The 17,530-nt window shown below is 35.7% G+C and overlaps 1 long non-coding RNA gene across 5 annotated transcripts in view; it reads right to left on the reverse strand.

Annotated features, from left to right (window-relative positions):
• LOC147916645 (uncharacterized) overlaps positions 1–17,530 on the reverse strand; it is a 1,218,588-nt gene that overhangs the window by 737,480 nt on the left and 463,578 nt on the right. For 4 of the 5 annotated variants that reach the window (XR_015552701.1, XR_015552704.1, XR_015552699.1 and 1 more), the window contains exon 3: positions 3,652–3,772. The exons of the other annotated variant lie outside the window; for it this stretch is intronic. This is a non-coding gene — a long non-coding RNA (uncharacterized LOC147916645). The remainder of the gene's footprint in view (positions 1–3,651; positions 3,773–17,530) is intronic. 5 annotated transcript variants of the gene reach the window in all.

Raw genomic sequence — 17,530 nt, forward strand, 5'->3', positions numbered from 1 at the left:
CGGGCAGTTAGTGTTTAACGGGCATCAAGTTTCAGTTTGGAATGATGAAAATGTTCTGGAGATGGATAGTGGTTACGGTTGCATAACAAGGTGAATGTACTTGACGCCAATGAATTGAATACTTAAAAAAGGTTAAAATGGTAAATTCTATGTTATGCATATTTTACCAAAATAAAAAAGTAGTTCAGGGGCCAGCCCTGTGGCGTAGTGGTTAAGTGCACACGCTCTGCTTCGACGGCGTGAGTTTCTCAGGTGCGGATCCCATGTGTGGACCTACACATCACTTATCAAGCCATGCTGTGGCAGGTGAAAAGAGGGAGATTGGCAACGGATATTAGCTTAGGGCTAATCTTCCTCACAAAAAAAAAAAAAAGTTCAGGTGATATTCAGATATTATCTTAAAAATCTTTCAGATGATAAACTAATAAAGTTTGGGAAATACTGGCCTAGGGAATGAACATGAGCTTTGGGATCAGAGACAGCTTGGATGTGAAGTAGGAATCCTATGTACTTGCTGAGAACCTTTGGCATTTGTTGACCTTTCTCAGCCTCATTTTATTATGCACAATATAGGGTCAGGGTAAAGATAAGCAGGGTAACATGCAAAGCGCTTAGAACAAAGTAGGCACATTGTAGAAACCCAGTTAATGGTTTCAGTATTGTGTTGTCCTTGTTTTTGTTATGTTTTAAAATAAAATAGGAGACTGAAGTGTTTTCTAGGCAGTGTTTTTTTTTTTTTCACATAACATAAATTTGGTTAGAAATCAAGTTATGAAAAACAAGATTTTGTTCCAGTAGAGTTATTGAATATTTTATCATTTTAGAAGTCCAATTTTCTTCACTCATTCTCAGTGTCTCTGCCTTTATAAGATAAGGGACAGATTCAATTTGTACTGTCAAACACTAGCTACCTAGCTATCTAAAAGACTACTCCTTTTAACCTTCTTTTATGTTTACCTTGCTGAAATATAGTTAAATGCTTTCAATAAAATATAAAACCACCAACAGTCAAAACCTGCCAACGACTTCTATCCCTCCAAATATAAACAGATCTTTTGAGACAAATGAACTATTCAGCTTAATAAAATTTTACACACTTGACTTTCAGACAACTTGCAAGCAAGCATGATCATTTCTATTTTGTTGAATAAGTTTTTGTTGAATGCCCATTATGTGATCTTAACATGTTTGGGGTTATGGGAGAGCAGAAATAAAGATATCACCATACACCCTCATCTCAGAGAGTTATAAATCTTGTGGACTAATTGGTAATGTGAATGACCTCCTCTGGACAAAGTCTCCATTGGTGGAGTTTTAATGAGGAAATAATGAGGTAAGACTCGTTCAACACTCCCTAAAACAAAATTTATGCTATAAAATGAAGTGCCGTTTTAATATTGTTATCTGACGTTATTTCTTGACTCTCTGCTTCTGTTCATACTATGCCACTGTCTGGAGGTCCCTTCTCTCTTATAAGGGCCTACCTACATCCTATACCATCTCTAAAGTCCTCCTCTCTGACGCAGCCCCATCTACTGCATTCTACAATAGTGTTTCACAAATCAGTATCACCTTTAACATAAAATTCTACATCAGATTGCATATTGCTCTCTATTTATTTTCTACCAACGCCTAGACATAAGATAGACTTTTTTATTTAAATGTAAAACATCTTGAAGAAGAGAAATACATTCCTTTATGCATTTATATTCTTCATAGTTTTCAGAAAATTGATTATTATAATTTGGGCATTCAATAAATACTTGCTAATATGACTTAGCTAAGATAATTTCATACAGAGACCTTTACTTAGTCTTTCTAGTTACAAAATGCAATGATAATGCACTCTTTTTATTATAGATATTGCAGAAATTCCACAAGTGTTGAAGTTGTATTGGTAGCCCTTATAGGAAACTGGTTCCCATATTTCTCATGTACCTTGGGCATTTTTGCTTTATTACTCTCATTATTCCATGTTAAGAGTTTACCATGAAATTTAAATGCAATCTAGTACGAAAGGTTAAGACAAAGAAATCAACCAAATCAGTCAAACTAATAATATATTTATAGAGTAGAATAACTATATTACAGGGTTAAATTAACATTATAATTTAGGGAAATGTCCTCATGCATTGAGAAATAAACCATACATTTTTAATGCAGCAGCCCTGCCGTTAGAAGTTCTTAGTTCCCTAAGTATTTAATGTGATCACTTTACTATAGAATGCTACCTTAGATAATCCTTTGTCCACATTATTATACTCTTTTTTAAAACCTCCACATAATGACTACATGTAGCTTGGTGTAATGAGTAAAGTAAATTAATAAGGTAAATTTAGACCTAGTGCCAGCAAATGAGAAAAAAATAAATGATCAGTCTTCCCAGATCCACTTTTTTCAAACATCTATAATAAGAATTGTCAAAAAGGAAAAATCCAGGAGGAAAATAATCCAAAATGTTTTTTTTCTTTTGCCTTTTCTTTATACCATTAAGGAAAGATCGCATCTAAGTTAATAACTAGAATACTTTTCATGTTTGGTTGACTGTGTTTGAAATGACACCAGAAAAAAAAGGGACTGTTTTTAAACTATATTTAACATACAGTTAAAGGGCCACTGATACACACCTAGAGTTTGAATGTCATCGCTACAGCTTGGATCTCCTTTTAATCTCTCACTAGGGAAAGTTAATTACTCCATTGTCTACGATATCCTCAATGTCATTCATATATCTATATTTCATTGCACTGTAATTTATTTATCCCCCCACCTGGTCATTACATTCTTGAAATATATATATATATATACACATACATACATACATATATGTATCCTACCAAAAAACTGGGACTGTTTACATCATGTTTTGAGCTAAATATTTAGGTAATTTTAAGGTAAATTAACTAAACTAAGGTTAACTATTAGCTATACAAGGAAGATATATCAAGTGATGATGATGATGTTCTGCTATGACTAATATTATTAATAACGTCATAACAATAATAATAACAGCTACCATGTTATGAAGATCTAGCATACTAGATATTTTACATTTCATCTTATTAAACCCTCCAATAAATCTGAAATTAGGTGTCATTCTCCCCATTTCAAAGGTGAAGTCACCACAGCTTAGAGATAGCAGAAACCAGCTTGCACAAGGCTACACGCCAGTAAGTGACAAAGCTGAAGTCCAACCTCAGGTCCGCGTGGCTGCCTCCCAAGCACAGCCCTGTCAGGATGAGTCCTGATCAGGGCTTATTTCTGGTCGCGAGCCACTTCTTTCACTCTGCTGAGTGGCCCCAACACTGGACTGTCCTCGCTTCTCTCTCTATTTGGCACCTTTATTTCATTGCTGTGCAATGTTACTATGGATATAGCTGCCACTCCCACTGTAACCCAGGATCAGATACGGCTCTGTTTAGCTAATTGCAGACATATGCTTGAAAAGAATGGCTCAATATATAACCAACTGACTGGACTTTAAAACTCTCATTTGATGTTTAGTATTACACAGCACAAGTCTTAGTCCTTTATACGGTCCTTTCACTAGAACTGATGTGGATCAGGGAAGAGGAAACATAAGGAATCAATTAATACAAAAGCCTGAGTGGTGTATTTTAAAAATGGATGGTGATGACCAGATATACTAACCGTTCACATAGCTAGCAATTGGAACCCACTGCTGTCCCCGTGCCTGTGTATTTCTGGTGAGTCAGTAATTCTTCCTGTCTGTGGGGATTATCCAGCTGTCCTCTTTGGAGTGGATCAAGCACTAAAAAAAAGAAAAAAACCAGAGAAAACCTTTTCATCTCTCTGGCCTGGGAAAAGTGAAATAAGCCCTGTCAATAAACATCTTTGGACTTTACAAATTTCCATCTTCCTCAATTATTCATGTCTTTTCAAACCTCAAACATACTGCATGGGGATTTGATAGTATACAATTTTCAGTCACATCGCCACAGAGACCCACAGAGAATTCAGTTTGACTTGGGGATTATCCCTAATTTTTCTTTGATCAAAGTTGCAGCTTGTGGATTTTTTTGGACCACTTCAAACGATTGTTTTGGAAAGAGTCAATGTGTGTGTTTCGGTGTGCGCCAATCTCTGATCATGTAGGTTCCACTCGGTTCAACTAAACAGGATCTTGGACTCTTTTCATAGACTCTCTTGATTAACAAGGAAATGAAGTTAACACCCCCGTAAGAAAACTGGAACTCTCTAATTTAGAGAATCTATTCAATTTGTTGGACGTAAATAATAACCTCATATTATAATTCTAACTTTAAAGATCTTGTGATGTTTGTGCCACTTTGGAGAATTTCAGATGTGATTTTCCCTTTCAGGGAGAACCCAGGAATGCTTCTATCTGGCACACATTTTCCTTTCCAAAGAATTACTTGAAAAAAAAAAAAGGAAACAAAAATATGGCATGAAAAAATAACACCATTTCTTCAACAATTATTTAGTAGCTGCTTTGTGTTAGGATTTGAATATGGGCTAGTGATATAAATCCCTTAACACTGATTTCAAAGCCCTTCTTACCTCAGACTTTGTTTACCCCACTACTCTAGCACCTACCATCCACACCACAATTTCCCTCCAGTTTCCTGAACGTGCAACACTTGTCCTTGCCTCCAGGCCTTTGCACCTACTAATTCTTCTGCTAAGAATTCTCCTCTGTTTTTACTTTCCCCTTTTGGCTGATTGAACTCTACTTATGCTTGGGTCTCTCCTTGAACATCCCTTCCTCAGTATGACTTCCCTGATTCCCAAGTCTACGTTCAACAACCCTTCTATATATTCCCATAGCGCCTGGTTTTTACCTTGTCAAAGGCTTTTTCACAGTAAAGGAATTGCCTCTTTGTCTATAATATATTAAAATGTAAGCTTCTGGAAGACAGCAGTTGTCTCTCCCTCTAATTAGTATAGTACAGCTCAGTGTCTAGTGTAGTGATCAGTACATAATAGGTACTTAATAGACAGTTTTTGACTGAATAATGATGACCACTATTTATTGTATCTATTATTTGTCAGGGACTGAGTTGGACACCTTACACATGTTATATCTACTGCTTACCTCAATCATAGAGTATACATGTTATTATTCTCATTTTAGATAAGAGAAAATGGAAGTTTAAATAGGTTGACTAAACTATCTAGGATCTCTGAGTCCTCAGCAACAAAGCCTGTGCTCTCTTTCATCTTACCACAGAACTTCTAAGAAGATGGTATTCCAGCACATATTTTAACCTCAGTTAAAACAAACAAAACTACTTCTATGTGAGGACATAAGGATTCTTAACTAGTTTGCTTTGAATTTTTTTTTTTTTCTCAGCAAGATTCACCCTGAGCTAACACCTGTGCCAATCTATTTTGTATGTGGGTCACTGCCACAGCATGGCTGATGAGTGGTGTAGGTCCGTGCCCAGGATCTGAACCTGGAAACCTGTGCCACTGAAGCAGAGCGAGCCGAACTTCACCACTATGCCACAGGGCCGGCCCTTGAAATGTTTTAAATTAGATAATAAAATAGTTATGAGACATAATAGTATTTATCTGCAGGCCCCTCTTAGCACAATTATTTATACTCTCCATTCTTGCTCTGTGAAAAAGTATTTTCTTCCTCAAGATTTATATTTTAGGGCAAACCTCCTTGAAAGAAATAGGCAAAAAAGGACTCAGACATAAGTTCAATAGAAAGTCTTCCTGTTAACCTTATGTGCAAACAAATGGCCAAATGTAGACGCTACACTGTGAAGATTGCTTTATTCCCAGGTCTTTACATCAACTGAGTGTTTGTGACACTTCTAATAACAGCAATAGGAACAAAAATCCTGTTAGATTTGGTATAGAGTTTTGACTTTTACCATGTGCTTTCCTCTACATAATTGTATTTCTCAAACATGTCTCTGAGGCAGGAAGGCAGTGTGGTTAGACTTGTTTGATAGTGGGAACAAGATGTTCAGAAAAGTCAGCTGCTGCTGAGGCTGCAGTTAAATGTGCCCAGAAGACTTCCTTCTACAGGGAGGAGGGAGTATAATTACCATAGCCCCATAGTTCCCAGTGGGTGACTGAGTACACTGGGGCTACTAAGGAAGATCTATTTCTGGGAAATACAAGTTCCCTCTGATGGCCACCTTTGGCTCAAGGACTCCCTAATGGCTTTGCTGAATGTATTTTTTCCTGCACTGCAGTCTAAGACATTTTCACCCATGCTCATGGGTGCTCAGACTTGCTCAGCACTCATACTCAGACTTACATCTCAGTTGATGGCACTTCCAGCTGCTTCCAGCTTTCTCCATATCTCTAATCATAAAATCATTTCCCCTAATACAATCTTTGCATATTTAATCCTGTTGTTGCATATGCTTTTTGGATGACCTAACACACTTGGCCGTGTGTTGTATATGGTATTAGCACAAACCAGATCTCAGGCTTCATGGCTGGAGTGGGAAAATCATTACCTTACAGCAACCACAGTAACTATCAGACCAGGCGAGAATCATTAATTGATGTTAAATTTAGAGGGAAATTTGGATTTAGGAGCAGGCTATTTATACAATGGTCTTAAAGTGTTTCCTCATAGATTGCTTATTGTTGGTAAAGGGAAAAATAGGAACTACACTGTGGAGAAATCAGACAAGGTCTTGATGGATTGATCAATGTGGCAGATGGATCTTGTATACCTCCAGATGTGATATCCTGCGAGGTTCACAAAAGTATTCCAGCTGGAAATGGATAACCTGAATCTAATCATGAGGAAACTTCAGAAAAAAAAATGTGGAATGTTCTATTTTTAAAAGAGGGCGATGCTATTATTGAAAAAAAAAAAAAAAAAAAAACAATGTAATAAAAGACCAAAAAAACCACTATGGAAATGTTCCAGATCAAAGAAGACTAAAGAAGCACGATCATTAAATACTAATCCTAGACTTGATCCTTTACTGGAGGGAAAAGTATCACAAAGGACGTTACTGAGTTAATTGACAACACTGAAATAAAGATGATAGATTAGATAAAAGTGTTGTATCATATTTAATATAATTGATAACTGTTTCTGGTTACAGAAGAGAATATCCCAATTCTTAGGAAATACACACTGAAGTATTTTGAAGTAAAGGGCCAAGGTATATTCAATTTACTGTCAAATGATTAAGAAATTAAAACCAAACCAAAAAGGATACAGATAGAGAGATAGATAGATGTAACTTGCCTTCCAGGGCTCACCCAGCCATATCTGTATGCACAGCACTCCAAGAAGGACTTATCTGAATCCTTTCCTTATTAGCCCCCATCATCCTCCATGCTATAGAGACCATCTTTAATGCCACCATCCCGAATGTTCATAGGGTGATCAGTAAGGTCAGACCTAGATCTGGCTTTGTGATATATTTTGTAGGGAAAATCTTACGTCAGTTTGTAATCAGAACGATAGAGCGACCGCTGGCAAGTTGTTTTCTTTCTTTCTTTTTTTCTCATTGAACTTTAGTTTCTTTAACTTATCTATACAGGTTATTATCAATTTCCTACTATGTGTTGAGTAGGGCAGTCCATACTCCCCCATTCTTGTCAGTCTAGCACCGTGATTAGTAATACAGGCTCTAGAACTAAATTGCCTGGGTTCAAATTTTGGATCCTTGGTACATATAACCTTGGGCTTGTTACTTAATTTCTTTACCTCAGTTTCCTTATCTGTAAATGGGGATAAAAACAATAGCACCTGCAGCAAAAGACTGTTCTGAAGGTTAAAAAAATTATGATCACTACTTAAGTTTTCAGTAAATAATAATTATTTTCTTTATTAACATCATTATTATTACTCGTAGAACTCAGAGCTTCCTCATCTCCTCTTCTAAGATTGTTGGCAGGATTTGATATAATATATGCAAAACATCTCACACTTCCTAGAACATAAAAATCCTTCAACAAATGTAATTATTATTCTTTAAATGAAGAGAGAGAGCTGGTTGAATTGGGTGGCCTAATACAACTCTCAAATTTCCACCTCTAGAGCCAAACTCTCAGAACCCTGTGAAAGCCATCCTTTCATGTGTGCTCCAAATTTCACTGCAAAGGCAATTTTCAAAACAGTTAATCAGATCAAGCTTATGCATATAGCTTGGGATTCACATGTGGCCAATGGTTTTCCTAATTTTGTTCTGACTCTCTAACATTTCCATCTGGTCTGCAAGCATTTATTTTCTTTAATGATCCTGCTGGAGACAATGATTCCCCGTAAATGACTTTGCTCTTTGGCCATATGAGTCAGGCAATGCTGTCTGTAGAAAGTAACACCCATTTCCCACCACTTTGCCTTTTTTTTAATATCTCTTATGCTGCAAACAAACTAGTTGCAATAACTGTCCCCAGACACTATCACATTTCTTCCTGCTTCTTTGATTATTGTCTAAAAGTGAACTGGGAAAAATATAACTAAGTTATCTTCAATAATTAGTTCACTGGCCAAAGAAAAATTGGTTAAGGGAAAAGAATTAGCGATTCTATTCTGTCCTTAAAGCCTCATTATTTGGGGGTCCAGTTAACACTATTTTATAAACTAGAACTAAGAACAGCTGGTGGATAAGATGAAAGATGCCAAGTGCATTTGGTTTTTTCCTACACTCTGCCTCTCCCATTATTTTTTTTAAAAAAAGATGCAATTTCATCATTATAAATGATAATAGCGAAAGTGGTGATCAAGATAGAATTGGGATACATACACTGATATTATATAATAAAATAATACTAAATTAGGGGATTGTAGATTTGATCTCTGTTATCACTTCTGTTATTGATTAACTTTGACCCTGGACAAATTATTTAACCTTTCATGTTTTCAATTTCCGCATCACTTACATTGAAATAATAGCACAAATCTTAACTATACCATAGAGCAATAATGATTAGATGTATAAATTTGTGTGAAAGTATTTTGAAATGTATAAAAAACTATATAAATTTCAATTTTTTTGTGTCAGTCATCCTTATTATTTGTAAAGTCTTCTGAAAGTAGCATTTGCATTAAAGCCATGTAGAGTTTCTGTGAAGGCCAGAATTTTATTCTAATAAATTCATATTTTCTTCAGAAATCCTAACAAGCATTTTCTGCATAATAAGTGATTAAAAGTTAGAAAATAAAAACACTTGCATTAGTCAAATGAACTTGGAAATTATTATCAAATAGGTAGATTTGAATAAATACAAATGGGTCCTTGCTTGATTTAGAAGGATGAAAACGATGATGATGATGATGATGGCAATGATAAGATTACGATGATGACAATAATAATAGTCTTGTATATATAGCCCAGAAAATTTTTATAATGCACTAGTATAACTTAGAGTATTTGGGTTTTATGCAACCTGTGAAAAGAAAGAAAAGTGGATATATATACATGACAATAATAATTACATTATCCTTTTGTTACAATGAGGAAACTGATAGGGTGAAATGGCTTGACCAAGGTCAAGGAGTAATTAAGTGGGAAACTCCAGAGTGTTCATTCATTCATTAGCTCATTCAGTCAGTCATTCAGTCAATAAACACCGTGTATCCGCCATCTGCCTTGAAGTGTGATAAACCTTAGTGATTCAAGAACAAACATGATGCAGTGGATCAAGATATTTGTAGTTTAAGAAAAAGAGATATAAATAATAAAATCAATAATTATAACATAGCTGTGCAAGAGCAATAATAGCAATATTTGTAAGATATTATGGATGGAAAAGAGAGACACTTTGTTATCCCAACTTGTTCCAATGTGATTTTTCATAACCAGACTGTGGACTCTACTTGCTTCCCTGCACCAATATAGATGCACATGGTTTATAAAATTAGTAATTTCATCTTGTTCTTCATCAATGTTTTCAACTATTTTTATCTTCTATTTAATACAGCTTCTCTAGATCTGTCAGCAGAACTACAAGCCTACAGAATACTTCCAAGTATGTTGGCCATGGCAGTACTCTTTCAAAAGACTGAGCCCTAATGCCAGAAAAACAGAAATAATCCTATGAATTTTTCTTTCAGGATTTCTAGTTGACTAACCTTCTCTTTCCCTGAACAACGTACTGTTCCTTTTAAAAACGAATCTTTGGAAATCATAAAGAAACTGAGTCTTAGAAGATCAATGTAGCTGGAAAACAGCCTTATTCATCTAACAGCGATGGAAACCTGCACAATTAAATGTGAATTGAGCACCACAAATCAGCATGTTTATGAGAAGATTTAGTACCATAGAAAATGAGCAGAAAAATCCAAAACAGAAATATTTTGCCTGAGAAAAAAAGAGATAATTCAAGAAACATAAAAGAACTTAAAAGAGCCCTCTAATTAATATATCCAGAGAGATTTGAGAAGATATTTTACACACAAAGTGAGGACTGATGTGAGGGAGAAAAAAAGCAAAGTACAAGAAATCACTCTTAGAGATTAAAGACATGATTAAAGACATTTTTAAAAATATTAATAGAGGGTCTAAAATATAAAGATAAGGAAACATCTCAGAATATAAAAAAATAGCAATAAAAATAGAAACAAAATAAGAGAAAAAGTAAGAGACAATGAGGCTTAATCCAAGAGATCCAACATGCTACCAATAGGATTCCTTAACAGCAGTAATAGTGAAAATAGGGGGAAAATCATCGAAAAAATAAAGGATGAGTATTTCCTTGCAGTGGAAGAAAGACATAAGTCATCAGACTGACAAGACCACTGAGTGTCTTGCACATGGATAATAAAAATAATGGGGGAAAAAAAACCCCAAACCTAATTGCATCCTTGTGAATTTCAAAACATAGAAACTAAACGCTTCCAGAGAGAGGACAGAAAGTGACATATAAAGGAATAAGAATGAGATGTATCAGCTTCTAATTAGTGACACTAGGTGCCAGAAAAAAATGGGGGGCAATGCCTTTAATATTAGGGAAAATAATTTTCACCTAGTGTTTGAAACAAGGCTAAAATATCAATAAAACATGATGAGAAATCAAGGTATTTTTAAATATAAAACTATTCAAAAGTTTATATTCCACATACTTGTTCTTGAAAAGTTATTTTAGGATATACTCTATTAACAATTATGAAACAGGCATGAGTAAATAAAACACAGAATATGGGAAAAAGTGAATTCAGTCTGGTGGATCAGTGACAGGAAGTCCCGGGATTAACGTTAGGTAGCTGGGTAGCAAGTGTAAAAAGCACTAGTTCAGGTTGGTGCAGGAGTATAAATTTCTCCGGTAGAGAGAGCCTTGGGGAAAAGAAGGGTGGTACAAAGTTAGGGGGGAGTCACTTGACAGAGTAGAAAATGTGATGGAGATCTTGGGGGAAATCAGGATTTTAAAAAAATAAACAATGCAAGAAAAAAAAGAAAAGAAGGCAATTAGAAACTCTGAAAAAAAAAAACAATTACTATGCAAGAATGTAATGGCCTAAATATGAAACGACCTAAAATACTCATGGATTTTAGGCAAATGATAGAATGCAAGAAGAAATAATTAATTTAAATATGCTACTAGGAACATTCTCCTTTAAGTGGCTCAAGGTGTTTTGATATTGAATTCGTGGAGAAGAAAATTCACTTTTGGTCCAACACTGAGCAATATTTATTTAGTCATGCTAATGTAAATGCTTTTGATTTGTTTTCCACTTTTAGATTCAAGCTATTCACAAAGGCACAAAGACTTAAATGTGGTTGTAGGAGACAAATATTAAGAATTTTGATCATGCAAAAATAGAAATGGAGCTCAGATGATGAGTCTCAGAAAGCAGAAGGAAAAATAATATTAAGAGATAATATCAAACAGCCAACATCATACTCAACGGGGAAAGACTGAAAGCCATTCCTCTGAGAACAGGAACAAGGCAGGGCTGCCCACTCTCACCACTCCTGTTCAACATAGTACTGGAGGTTTTGGCCAGAGCAATTAGGCAAGAAAAAGGAATAAAAGGAATCCAAATAGGTAGCGAAGAAGTGAAACTCTCACTATTTGCAGATGACATGATTGTATACATAGAAAACCCTAAAGAATCTGTTGGAAAACTATTAGAAACAATCAACAACTACAGCAAAGTTGCAGGGTACAAAATCAATATACAAAAATCAGTTGCATTTCTGTATGCTAATAATGAACTAACAGAAAGAGAGCTCAAAAAAATAATACCATTTACAATTGCATCAAAAAGAATAAAATACCTAGGAATAAATCTTACCAAGGAGGTGAAGGACCTATACAATGAGAACTACAAGACATTATTGAAAGAAATCCATGATGACATAAAGAAATGGAAAGATATCCCATGCACGTGGATTGGAAGAATAAACATAGTTAAAATGTCTATATTACCTAAAGCAATCTACAGATTCAATGCAATCCCAATCAGAATCCCAATGACATTCTTCACAGAAATAGAAAAAAGAATACTAAAATTTATATGGGGCAACAAAAGACCCCGAATAGCTAAAGAAATCCTAAGAAAAAAGAACAAAGCAGGAGGCATCACAATCCCTGACTTCAAAACATACTACAAAGCAATAGTAATCAAAACAGCATGGTACTGGTACAAAAACAGACACACGGATCATTGGAACAGAATCGAAAGCCCAGAAATAAAACCACACATATACGGACAGCTAATTTTTGACAAAGGTGCTAAGAACATGCAATGGAGAAAGGAAAGTCTCTTCAATAAATGGTGTTGGGAAAACTGGACAGCCACATGCAAAAGAATGAAAGTGGACCATGTGCTATCGCCATTCACAAAAATTAACTCAAAATGGATCAAAGACCTGAAGGTGAGACCTGAAACTATAAAACTCATAGAAGAAAATATAGGCAACACACTATTTGACATTGGTTTTAAAGGAATCTTTTCGGATGACATGCCTACCCAGACTAGGGAAACTAAGAAAAAATAAACAAGTGGGACTTTATCAGATTAAAGAGCTTTTATAAGACTAATGAAACCAGAATCAAGATGAACAGACAACCAACCAGCTGGGAGAGAATATTTGCAAAACATACATCTGACAAGGGGTTGATCTCCATAATATATAAAGAACTCACACAACTGAACAACAAAAAAACAAACAACCCGATCAAAAAATGGGCAGAGGAAATGAAGAGACACTTCTCCAAGGAAGATATACAGATGGCCAATAGGCACATGAAAAAATGCTCAACATCACTAATCATCAGGGAAATGCAAATCAAAACAACACTAAGATACCACCTCACACCCGTTAGAATGGCTATAATCACCAAGACAAAAAACAACAAATGTTGGAGAGGATGTGGAGAAACAGGAACCCTCATACACAGCTGGTGGGAATGCAAATTGGTGTAGCCTCTATGGAAAACGGTATGGAGATTCCTCAAAGAATTAAAAATAGAGATGCCCTATGATCCAGCCATCCCACTACTGGGAATCTATCCAACGAACCTGAAATCAACAATCCAAAGAGGCTTATGCGCCCCTATGTTCATTGCAGCATTATTCACCATAGCCAAGAAGTGGAAGCAACCTAAGTGTCCCTCGACTGATGATTGGATTAGGAAAATGTGGTATATATATACAATGGAATACTACTCAGCCATAAAAAAAGACAAAATCGTCCCATTTGCAACAACATGGATGGACCTGGAGTGTATTATGTTAAGTGAAATAAGCCAGAAAGAGAAAGACAAACACTGTATGATCTCACTCATATGTGGACTATAAACCAACACATGGACAGAGAAAACTGGACTGTGGTTACCAGGGGCAGTGGGGGTGGGGGGTGGGCACAAGGGGTGAAGGGAGTCATATATATGGTGATGGACAAACAAAAATGTACAACCCAAAAATTTCACAATGTTAGAAACCATTAAAACATCAATAAAAAAAAAAAGTTGACAGACTAGAACAAGGATGTGAAATTACTATATTAGATTGTAATGGTAGTCAATAGAAAAGGTAAAATTGTAATATAAATACCATACACTGCTATCAGTTGAGTGAAAGAATAGCAATCAGGCACGTGAGCTGAATACCTATCTTCATATTGGCAAGTCAATAGATCTTATTTAAAGTTGATGAATTAAGTTAATAAGATATATTATCTAGAGTTACACAAAAAGCCACCAGTAGAATTAACAAACAGAAACATTTAAGAGGCTGCTTCTGAGACTACGACTGGGAATAAAATACTTTATATCATAAATCTTTCTTTACCTATTAATTTTTTTATCATCGTATACACAACTGGAAAAAATAAAAATTCTACAATATAGCATTTCCTAACGTCTGAGGTTAAATATTAGACCTACATTGCTGGGGAAGGTGAGATAAGGGTAGATTCTATTGTTAAACAAACTTGAGAAATACTACTGGTTTGTTGATTCAGAATGCAGAGTACTAAACTAAAGCTGACAGAAGATTGCATAAAAGAGTCTAGTGGGGCCGGCTCCGTGGCTTAGCGGTTAAGTGCGCGCGCTCTGATGCTGGCGGCCCGGGTTCGGATCCCGGGCACGCCCCAAGGCACCACTTCTCCGTCCAACGCGAGGCCGAGTCCCACGTACAGCAACTAGAAGGATGTGAACCTATGACATACAACTGTCTACTGGGGCTTTGGGGGGAAAAAAAAATGAATAAATAAAATCTTTAAAAAAAAAAAAAAAAAAGAAACAAAGAGTCTAGTGACCCCCAAACTTCTTTGACCGAGGAACGTTATTTGTTTATTCTACTAGGAATACCCGTTTTCAACCAAGGAACAATTGTTATTCAAAACTCACTTTCAGAAACATTTTCTTAAAAAAAATCTGTTCAAACAGGAGAGAGAACTTTCTCAAAAATGGAATTTTGACAGTTTTAATGCTTAATTTTGATTTGTAAAAGTGCATTTGTAAATGGTTAAGCAATGATTCATCACTAAAAATGCTAATTTGACCCTCTTTGCATCTTATTCACTAAACTGCATCTTCTACTTTTAAACATATTGTTTGATTTCCTCTCTCTTATCCCAAAGTACTATTTTAAAATGTAAATAAAGGCATGGATCTGTCAATTTTTTCTGCATTAAAAGTATATCCCTAAAATTCTGCTAAATCCTACAATAGGCCTCTGAACTCCAGCCCTATCCTCATACCCCAAACTCAATCTTCCTGAAGATATTACCTTGTTAATGTTTATCTTTCTTTACTTTATCCATTATTTCTCCCCCACACTACTGAGTGCTAGGAGCAACTTCCATGACTGTACTCCCTGTCCCAGTCTCTCAACCCGCTGGCATGTTAATACCAAGATAATCTTAGAAACATACATTTAAGAAGAATACTAGTCATCTTTCAATGCCTGCCTATAAGACAGCATGATAGGCAAAACCCTTGCCTATCTGAGAGCAAATTCTGTTGACAAACTCCTCTACTGTACTCTTCCCATGAATGTTCTCCTCCAGTAATAGGGAACCATGATCTAGGGTGAAAAACATGTTTGTGTATGTATTATTTGATATATGTCCCACCCTTTCCACACATGCATTTCACTATATCTACCAAGTGAACTCCTACTCTTCCTTCTAAGACCATATCAACTGTCCCCTTCTCTGAGAAGGCATCAAAGGAAGAGAAAGAATACTTAGTGAGCTCCTGCTGAGTACTAGGCTAAGAGTAGATGCACAGGTTAGATATTTGTTCATAACAACACTATAAAGCAGATATTATCATTGCCATATTCCAGATGACAATACTGAGTCTCAGAGGAGTTAAGCAAATTGCCCAAAATCACATACTTCGTAAATGGCTGAATGGAAATTCTTCCTGACTCCAAAGCCCATTCTTTTTCTGCTTCACCATTCCATTAAAAACTTCTACTTCTGTGTGTCCATGACCCATTTTATAGACATCATACATAGCTGTCATCATATTGCAATTACTGCATATTATTAGTTTTTTGCAATTATTTGTTTACCTATGTGTGTCCCCTATTAAGATCCCCATATTCTAAAGGCCAGGAATCCTAAACCTATGTCTGTATTCCCAGAAGCCAGTACACTGTTTGATTTATAGAAGATATTTAGTAGATTCTTACTGAGTGAATGAATTAACACAAAGATAAGGAAATTTCAGAATCAGAAAACATTGTTATTCATCAAAATCTTCTGACATTTACTACCTACCTGGTAAATAGTGATGGCATATTAAAGACCCAAAGAAGCACAGCTGCGTTTATACTTGGTTCCCATTTGGTTTCTTTTGACTAGTTCATGTTCTTGGAATTTTTGGCAGGGGTTAATCCATATGAAAATGTAGAGCTTTGGGGAACCAGATATATTACCTAAGATAACTCATATTATTTTATTGAAATAAATTTCAGAAAGGGGAAACATTTCAGTGACAGAGCTAGAGAGAGGAGGGCTGGAAGTTGAACTCAAGTACTTATTCTGCCAAGCCAGTCTTACTTGCCTGATACTGTAAAGAGAGAATTTTATAACAATTCGAGACGTGTATATAGAGATATTTTCAACCAGACTCCAGCATAGCTCACACCAAATGGAACTGTATACGGCTATGTGGAATCAGGTTGAAAACCAGAAGGAATCCATTCTTACCTGAGGATCTACCAAATGGCCAGCTCCCCAGATTCTATATTTTGTATGTCTGTGTAACATTCTATGCTCAGCTGATATTTCTCTTCACACATAAGTTAGCACAATTGGTAGTAGGTAGAAGAGGATGAATATAGTTTAGATTTAGGAAAAAAAAATGAGCTAACATTTACTAAAAATGTTTATTATGTGCCTAACACTTTACATATGTTAAATCATCTACAACTTCTCAACCGTGTAAGTGTTATAATTATATATATTTTACAGAGAGAAAAAAATAAGGTTCAGCCAAGTTAAGGACTGTAACTTGCCTAAGCCTCACGACATGTAGGTGGTAGGGGTCTAGAATTAACCCAGGCAGTGACACTGCAGTCCCTTCTCTCTTACCCAGCACCTCCTTTGAAATAGTCAGCCTTTTCTCTTCATCGTAGGGAACCTTGTTTCTACTTGGCTGCACTCAAAAGGGAACATATTGTTGAGGTATCCATGGTTGTTAGCTAATGTAATCCTTCACAATACTGTCCTACAGACCAGGCCTCTGAGAGCAGCCTGAGAGTTGGGAGAGAGGAAATTCACAGCAGAGGAACCTTGGGAACCATTTGAGCTCGACTCTCTCATCCCCAAGAAGATAGTTTTATTATAGGAAAGAAAAAACTGACTGTTATGCTCTCATAAAATTAATTCCACAGTAGTTCTTTACCAATGAATGCATTTGAAGTCTAAAAATAACCATTGTAAATGAAAACAGTGGGTTTATTAGAAGAGTGGGATTCTGCTTCCTCTCCTTTTTTTGTTTTTTTGTTTTTTTTGCTTTCTGTTACTCTTGCAATAATATTATTTATTAGATGATTTTACATAAATGTTATTATAAATATTAATAATACTAAAGAAATGTGTTTCTACTTTGTCCTCCCAAAACTCCAAGATGATATAATTACTAAAATAAG

This window comes from Ceratotherium simum, chromosome 7 (genome assembly GCF_057802395.1).
Source record: "Ceratotherium simum simum isolate JZ-2026a chromosome 7, ASM5780239v1, whole genome shotgun sequence".
Lineage (NCBI taxonomy): Eukaryota > Metazoa > Chordata > Mammalia > Perissodactyla > Rhinocerotidae > Ceratotherium > Ceratotherium simum.